The sequence below is a fragment of the Octopus bimaculoides genome, chromosome 7, assembly GCF_001194135.2.
Source record: "Octopus bimaculoides isolate UCB-OBI-ISO-001 chromosome 7, ASM119413v2, whole genome shotgun sequence".
Taxonomy (NCBI): Eukaryota; Metazoa; Mollusca; class Cephalopoda; order Octopoda; family Octopodidae; genus Octopus; species Octopus bimaculoides.
The window spans coordinates 45,558,068-45,566,563 of NC_068987.1; the positions used below are offsets into that span (position 1 = coordinate 45,558,068).

The window sequence follows — 8,496 nt, forward strand, 5'->3', positions numbered from 1 at the left end:
GTCTGTCTTCCATGCTGATATGGTTTCAACTGTTTTACATTCTTCCTTGCGCCAACCACTTTACCAAGTATACTGGTATGTGTGTGTGTGTGTGAGTGTATGTGTGTGTGTGTGAGTGAGTGAGTGAGTGTGTGTGTGTGTGTGTGTGTGTGTGTGTGTGTGTGTGTTCAATGCATGCATACATACATGCATACATACAGCAAAAATCTTATAGTTTCTCCAAAGCAATGCTCAGGCTTTCTATCCATACACAAAACTGATACAAATTTTGCACGTTAACTTGCACAGCTTACTAATTCCTTATATGATACACAAAATCTACTAATCTCATCCAAGTCAGCAGCAAACTGCATGTAGTTCTACCTAAATGAAAAAATAACAACACTCCAATACATTTATCTTTATCATCAAAAAAAGCTACAATGATTGCAATTGAAAGCTTTTGTGGGTAATATTCTAAAGTGTGTCAATGGTTTTTAAATACTAAAATTCATATGTGATGGGCTCAGAAAAAGATTTTCACTTTCAGGAGGCAATGATATATTTAGCTTGGAAGAAATTGACCCATTCTTGGACATCTGATCAAAGTGATCTTTTAAAGCAAATATTCTGTGATCTTGTTGAACAAATTGTCTCATATAATTTAGAAACAAGGATACTTCCTATAAAGGCTTTAAAAATAATCACATGAACGTTACACTTCACTTCTGTGTATGGTACAATTGAATCTTATGAAAGGAAAAGTCATTCAATACTCAATTAAATCCATGGAACTTTATCACTCGCCTCACAAAAATGTGTGGCATTGTAGAATATAATTTGATATACTCTGCTTTGGAGCAAAAGATGTGCTAGCGTTGTCATTTGTTCATTGGAGAATTCAGACAGTTGGTGGGGAAAGTAACAAGCACTACTGTCTCCTAGCTAGATGTCATCATCAGATATGAAGAGCTAGGCCTTGGGTAGTGATGTAGGATTATGAATTCTGGGAAATTTTGAGGTGTGTTTTGACTGAGTTCACCAAGTGATGATGATGATAATGGTGACAATGATGATATATGCACGCACACACACAGTTGTCTGTCCAGTGATTGCTGAATTTGCCTCTCCATTTATGCAATGAACCAACAACTTCATGAGACAATAATATTATACAAATAATAATAATAATCCTTTTTACTATAGGCACAAGGCCTGAAATGTTTGGGGAAGGGGCTTGTCGATAACAACAACCCTGATACTTTATTTTATTGATCCTGAAAGGATGAATGACAAAGTCAACCTCACTGGAATTTGAACTCAAAATGTAAAGGCAGACGAAATGCCTCTAAACATTTTGTCTGACATACTAATGATTCTGCCAGCTCACTGCCTCTCTCACTCAATAGCAATAATAATAATTAACCACTTCTCCTCCATCTCACTTTCCTTAAAACAGTTGAAAGTTTGATTGAAGAAGAAAGTGTCTTTCCTCTATCCTTTCAGCCTTGTCCATCCACCACACAACCTCTTTCACCATAATCACTAGACAGAGGAAGACTGCCTGCTGTCTTGTTAAAGGATGGTGGTCGGATGATTCTCATGATGGATTCAGCCAGGAGTCAGATTTGTCCAACACATGATAACAGCTGTTTGACATAACTTCATATGTCAGCAATACTCATACTCTGCCCAAGTGCATGCAGAATGGTATTGTCAGCTCAGATAATCCTGCCTGACAGTGCTTCCATACTTGTAGAGTTTATCTGGGCAAGGAAGCTGTCAGATGGGACTGTCTGAGATGTGCACAGAGTGATGTAACCATTCTGAGTGCACTTGTGCAGTGTCCAAGTATTGCTGATTAGTGGTGCTAATGCTAATAATGGTGGAGGCGCAATGGCCCAGTGGTTAGGGCAGCGGACTCGCGGTCATAGGATCGCGGTTTCGATTCCCAGACCGGGCGTTGTGAGTGCTTATTGAACGAAAACACCTAAAAGCTCCACGAGGCTCCGGCGAGGGATGGTGGCGAACCCTGCTGTACTCTTTCACCACAACTTTCTCTCACTCTTACTTCCTGTTTCTGTTGTGCCTGTAATTCAAAGAGTCAGCCTTGTTACATTCTGTGTCACACTGAATATCCCCGAGAACTACGTTAAGGGTACACGTGTCTGTGGAGTGCTCAGCCACTTACATGTTAATTTCATGAGCAGGCTGTTCCATTGATCGGATCAACTGGAACCCTCGACGTCGTAAGTGACGGAGTGCCAACAACTAATAATGATAATGATAATAAATAACAACAACAACAACAACAACAACAATAATAATAACACACACACACACACACACATGTGTAATAATATCCCACATAACCATGGACAGCTAACTTCAGTTGGCTCACGAGATGCCTACTAGCCCTAGCTTCTGCGCTGCTCTATTAACCTCTGGTAAGTTGGCAAACTTCCTCTCCTGAGCATCTTCCAAGTATTCTTTCCAGGGAACTGTTAGTTCCCACATGACCCTCCCCACTGCTTGATGAAATTTGAGATCATTATTCCTGGGCAGAGTTGGTATGATGTGTCCTAGAAACATAGATACATACATACATGTATGTATGTATGTATGTATGTATGCATGTGCGTGTGTGTGCTTGTGTGTGTGTATGTTCTCTTTCTCTTTTTGATCTTAGAGTAAATTTTGACCAGCCACCTACTTGGTAGCAAGGTTGTGAAGGAAAATATTTTCTTTTAACCATCATCATTTAAACCTTAAGAAAGTCTTGCAGATTTTTATAGCCCCAGATATCATGAATTAAAGATTTGAATTAAAGCTTTGCATTCTTTCCCCAAGATCCCAAGTTTAGCCATACTTTGTAACACATGGGCTTATATATGTATGTATGTATGTATGTATGTATGTATGTATGTATGTATGTACGTGTGTGTATGTGTGTGTGTGTGTATACTGGATGAACCATTTTAATTAAGTTATGTAAAACCCTATCAGTTACTTTTGCCCTTGATCTTGTGAACCTTCTTTTCAATTTTGGTCTTGTTGACTTTTGGTCATATCACCTTTCCCATCTGAGGGATTTTGTCTCCTTTTTGAGAATAGAATAGAAACATCTGCTATTTGATGCCTCTCTGAACTACAGAAACCATTTCAGTTTCCTTTGAAGCTTCTTTGATTTGTATTTGACATCTGAATGCCTGATGAGACAATTGAACCCAAAAATTATTGATAAAAATTATTGAATAAAACTAACCACTACTACTACTACTACTACTACTACTACTACTACTACTACTACTACTACTACTACTACTACTACTTCGATGAGACAGATCTTTTACAGCTGGATACCCTTCCTGTTGCCAACCCTCACCTATTTCCAGGTAAAGTAATATTTCCCCATGGCCAGGCATGATTTTCATGGAGGGCTAGAAATGAATGACATAGTGATACTCATTTACAACCGTTACACAATGTCAAGACACAGGTACACACACACACACACACACACACACACACACACACACACACACACACACACACACACAACAAACTTCTTTCAGGTTCTATCTACCAAATCCACTCACAAGGCTTTGATTGTGTTGGGGCTATGTTTGAAGTCACTTTCCCAAACTGTTGCACAGTAGGACTGAACCCATGACCACACGATTGGGGATCAAGCTTCTTAACAACACAACCACACCTGTACCTATCAATGATATCCACAATTAAAGTTGAGTATAAGTGAGGTTAGTCATGAGTGAGTTTGAACACGAGTGTTACCAGCCATAAGGGAGACTATGAGAATGAGTGTAGGTTGACCACATGTGTAGGGCTTCCAATAGGTGTTGGTGATTATGGTCATTAGTATTGAGTGGTTATGGACATGACATTGAGTGAAAGGAGGACAATAATAAGAAGAGTGTAGCTAAATATGAGTGGTGTAAGTGAGTGTACGTGATAGTGTAATAGTTAAGATAGCGCGCTAAACTGGCTAAATGGATAAATAGGTAGGTAAATAGACAGGAGGCTTTTTTTGTATAGGGTACATACATATAAGTAGGGTAAAGTATAAATAAAGAAACACAGCCCTACCTCCACACATTCAAAGTAATCCTTAGGGATTTTGTGGTCAGTTTAGCTCAAACTCCTTTATGATACGCTGTATGTTTTGAGTATAGCAAATCTTCTGAATGGTTTCTATGATGTAAGTGCTTACACATACACACACGCACACACACACACACACACATACATACACATATACGCACTCACACACACACTCACATACAGACATTTATAGCATAAACTGTGTCCTTTTTAACCCTGTGTGACCCATAGCCAAACTTGTCTGTCAACTTCCCACAGTGAGTGCTGACAACTTTCTTCAGTAACGTTGTCCCTTTGTCATAGATATCTGTGGTAAACTGGTAGAACCTGTTGGTAGTGGTAGTGCAGTGTGTGTGTGTGTGTGTGTGTGTGTGTGTGTGTGTGTGATGGAGCTGACAGTTTATTTGTATGTCTGTTGGTGAATTTTGTAGTGTATGCAGGTGATTTTATGTTGTGTTGTATGTATGTGTGTGTGTATGTGTGTGTTTGTATATTGAGTTAGTGTGTATGTCTCTCTCTACCCCTCCCTATCTCTCTCTCTCTCTCTCTCTCTCTCTCTCTTTCTCTCTCTCTCAGGAAGTTCTGCTGTCATATGATTACAGCAACTGAACAGTACCATTGTTTGAAGAATGATTGAAGATGGGTGTTAGAAAGATTAGAGGAAACTTGATGGACAAAATGGAGCAGGGCCTAGCATAGCCATATTTCATCCCCTTTGTGCTGCAAGTTACCACCCCATTTCCTTGGAACCTCTTCCTCTAACATTCATCACTCATTCTTATTATCATCCCTTCCTAATTAATTTTCTGCTATCTCTCCATTCTGAACCTTCAGGTATCTCTCCCTCTTCTCTGAGTTTCATTTTAGGACTGCCTTACCTTATCTTTAAATACCTCTTATATCTGTTATCACTCTCAATACTCTCACGTATCTGCTGTCACTAGCAGCTCCCACATTTGTCTCCCCACCCCACCACTTACTGTAGCCACCTTTAAGTATCTCTGACATCCATCTCTGTCCCTGTACATCACACACACACTCTCTCTCTCTTCTCTCCACTCTCCTACATTGCACATTATCTCCTTACTGCTGTACTCCAACCTTCCTGTACTGTTACTAATTGCCTCTTCCTTCCTGAACCTTTTCTTTTATCTTCTCCACCATACTGATATTACCATTCACTACACTTCCATCCTTGTATATCATTCACCACATTAACCTCTACTCCTATCAATAACCACCTGTCTCCCCTCACACTCTTACAAACTTATCCACCCACATCTCTCCATCCTCAGCCCATATTTTCTGTTATACACCTTCCTATACCATGAAGATATGCTCTGGCACCTTGTCATTAACACCTCTGTCTCTATTCCAGTTATTCCTACCACTCCTATATAGCATGTGGTAGCCATGTATCTCTTTTACAGAAAGACACTTGTGTTTGACCTCCTCTCAACATCTGACAAAAAACCCCTTTCTTCTCTGCTACAATCCCACCCAGCTGAGTGAGGATACTTTTTATTTGTTTTCTGAGTTACTTGGTAACTTCACTGGTAGTAGTGTCATGGAAAAGTGCTCAGTACATTCCATAATGATATTAGCATTCGGAAGAACACCAAGTCATAAAAACCACACCAAAACAGACACTGGCACTTAAAGCAGCCTTCCAGCTCATTGTATCCTCTCAAACCATCCAACTCATCTACCATGGAAGATGGACATGCTCACTCTCACTCTTTCTCTCTAGTTGACATGTAGCTGCCATTAGCGTCTTTCTCCTATTAATGTCTCTTACCCATTGTACCCAGCTATTACTGTCTCCCTTTCATTAATCAACCTAGTCTCTCCCATTTCTCTCTTTCCTTTTCTACTCACTCACCCAAACCACTCTGTGATGTATAAAATGTATAAGTTGTGCAGTTTACATCATGAAGAAGACTTTTTGAATGTAGCAGAGCATTGATTGTTTGGGTATGCAGTTTAGACCTATTCTTGACTTTAATGTTATTTAGGAGTGAAAATATTCTCTTGGCTGCAGCTGAAGAATATGGTAATGATAAGAGATGAAACATAAAGCATGATAAGACTGGATAACGAGCTTCATCTCTACATTTTTACTTAGAAATTTTATACCAATAATCTTCTGATTTGGTAGCTTCAGTTATGTCATTGTTATCTTGAAGTTTAAGTTCTCTCCATTCTTTCTTAAGAGCTTCAATCTGACTCTCCTGAATGATATTTGGAAATTTGCATGCCAGAGGAACAATTGAACTTGGACCATTGCAATCACGAATACTAATTGGGTTTAGTGCCTCTACAAGCTTCAGATTACGGATGAAATCATGTGCAAAGAAGCGCTGAAAAAATTCCTTCCCAAGGTGCACATTGCTTTCCACTTTTGCTCCTCTGTAAATTTCAGTTATGGGAAGATACACTGATGGATGATTGATGTTAATTTCATGTAGCTTTTTATTTTTTACAATTTCTTTTTTAACAAAATTGCCAAGTATCCCTTTAACAGTACATGTTATAGATTTGTGCAGTTTTTGCATTCTGTAGCTTTCTGACTGGAAATCTAAGTTCAACTTAATAATATCTGGCAAAATATATGCTAAAAATGCATAATACATCTCTGTGATTGGATTTGTTAATGAGTTCAGCACATTTGAAGCTGCACAGTTGTTATCTTCAATAGCAGCGGTAATAAAGAATAATACTAGAGCAAGTCACTATTCCAGTATTCTTTTGACAACTTGTTCTAAAGATAGCCACCTTGTACAACTTACATAATTTATGAGGATTTGTTTGAGTAAATGCCTGAAATTCTTCATATTTCTGAAGTCTCTCTGGGCTATTTGCGAGGAATGAATGTATGCTTCTAGCAAGTTCTGTAAATGAAGGTAATTCTGAACATACCTTTGATGCAAAGATATGCATAGAGTGACAGACACAACCCTGAATAAAAAGAGAGGGAACTTTGTTCTTTAGTAATGCCTGCACACTTTCCTTCTGTCCTATCATTACACTAGCAAATTCTATCAAGTTTTCAAAAGAAATATCATGTAAGTTGAAGAATCTTTCAATAAAGGGAAAAATTCCATTAGTAGAACAATCCATGGCTTCCAAAAGAATTAAATAACTATCAATAATTTTTTGAGTGCTACAATCATAAAATCTAGCTAACAGAACAAGCTGGTTTTTTTTTTGTATTTACATCAGTAGTTTCATCAACAATTAACAAAAACTTGCACTCTTTTAACTGTTTAATGAAGTTTTCAAAGTAATAAGGGCCTAAAACATTTTTATATATTTGAGTAGTTTTGGTTCTTGCACATTTAATATCGTTAGCTATTTTGGAATCAGAACATGCATTCTGAATTAGTCCAGGTAAATGATCCATAAGTCTCACTGGTAAGTTATGTTGTGCAATGAAGGAACAAAGCTTAAGCTTCACAGCTGCTACAGAAGTTGTAGGACACAAAAAGTTTGTCAGTTTTCCACATTAATTTTCTGAATTAACATTTTTAATATGTTTATCCATTTTTCTGTGCCTCTCCAGAGAGTTACACTGCCTTGAATTTCATGACAAAATTTATAGTATGCTCTTTCAATATTTGTTTTACTTGGTTCTAACCATGATGAAAATTGAGAATCCAATAAAAGTTTGTTCAAATATTTATGATTATATTGTTTAATTCTTTACTTTGGTGGAGTTAAACCCAAGTCAATTTCATCACTGCTTTTGTCTTTCATATTCTTGCTCATCATGAGGGTTATAAATCACTTGTAATCGATAAAAGTTTAACGAGATTGTAAGGAAGCACTTGTTACTTATGTATAAAACATGCTACAGACTGGCATTAGAGGTGGCAAGCCGGCGATATTGGATGGTATGTATGATACATGTATTGAACACATTCTATACCAACTAGCTACTAATTAGCTATAAACTGCTGCATGACAAAATGTCGCAAAATATATTTTGATATAAAATAGTTAATCCAATAGTAATGTAATGTATTTATTGTTACATTGTTCACTTACATACTCTGTAAACTTATTTTTTTTACATAAAGTGAAAAAATTAGAAAAAAGTACCAAATTATTGCAGCATTGTATCAAAAGTACCAAATTTGATACAATAGTACCAAGTTTGGCAAGCTTGCCCTGAATTCTTCACTGTACTCATTGCCAATCCTCAGTTTACTGGTAGCGTCCCTCTCACCAACCACTCGTCTATCCCTAGTTTCCACATTGACCACCAGATAAGGGATCAGGGGACCCTGTCAAAGGCTTTCTCCAAGCCAACAAAAGCCAAGTGCAGAGGTTTATCTTTGGCTACATATTTCTCCTGCCATGGCCTTACCAGAGATATAGCATCAGTGGTGCTTC

The 8,496-nt window shown here is 37.9% G+C and overlaps 1 protein-coding gene across 1 annotated transcript in view; it reads right to left on the reverse strand.

Annotated features, from left to right (window-relative positions):
* LOC106873179 (CD151 antigen) overlaps window positions 1-4,340 on the reverse strand; it is a 52,860-nt gene extending 48,520 nt beyond the window's left edge. Inside the window, exon 1 of the mRNA XM_014920411.2 lies at window positions 4,087-4,340. The gene's annotated coding sequence lies outside the window, so the exon portion shown is untranslated. The remainder of the gene's footprint in view (window positions 1-4,086) is intronic.
* Window positions 4,341-8,496: the final 4,156 nt, after the last annotated feature.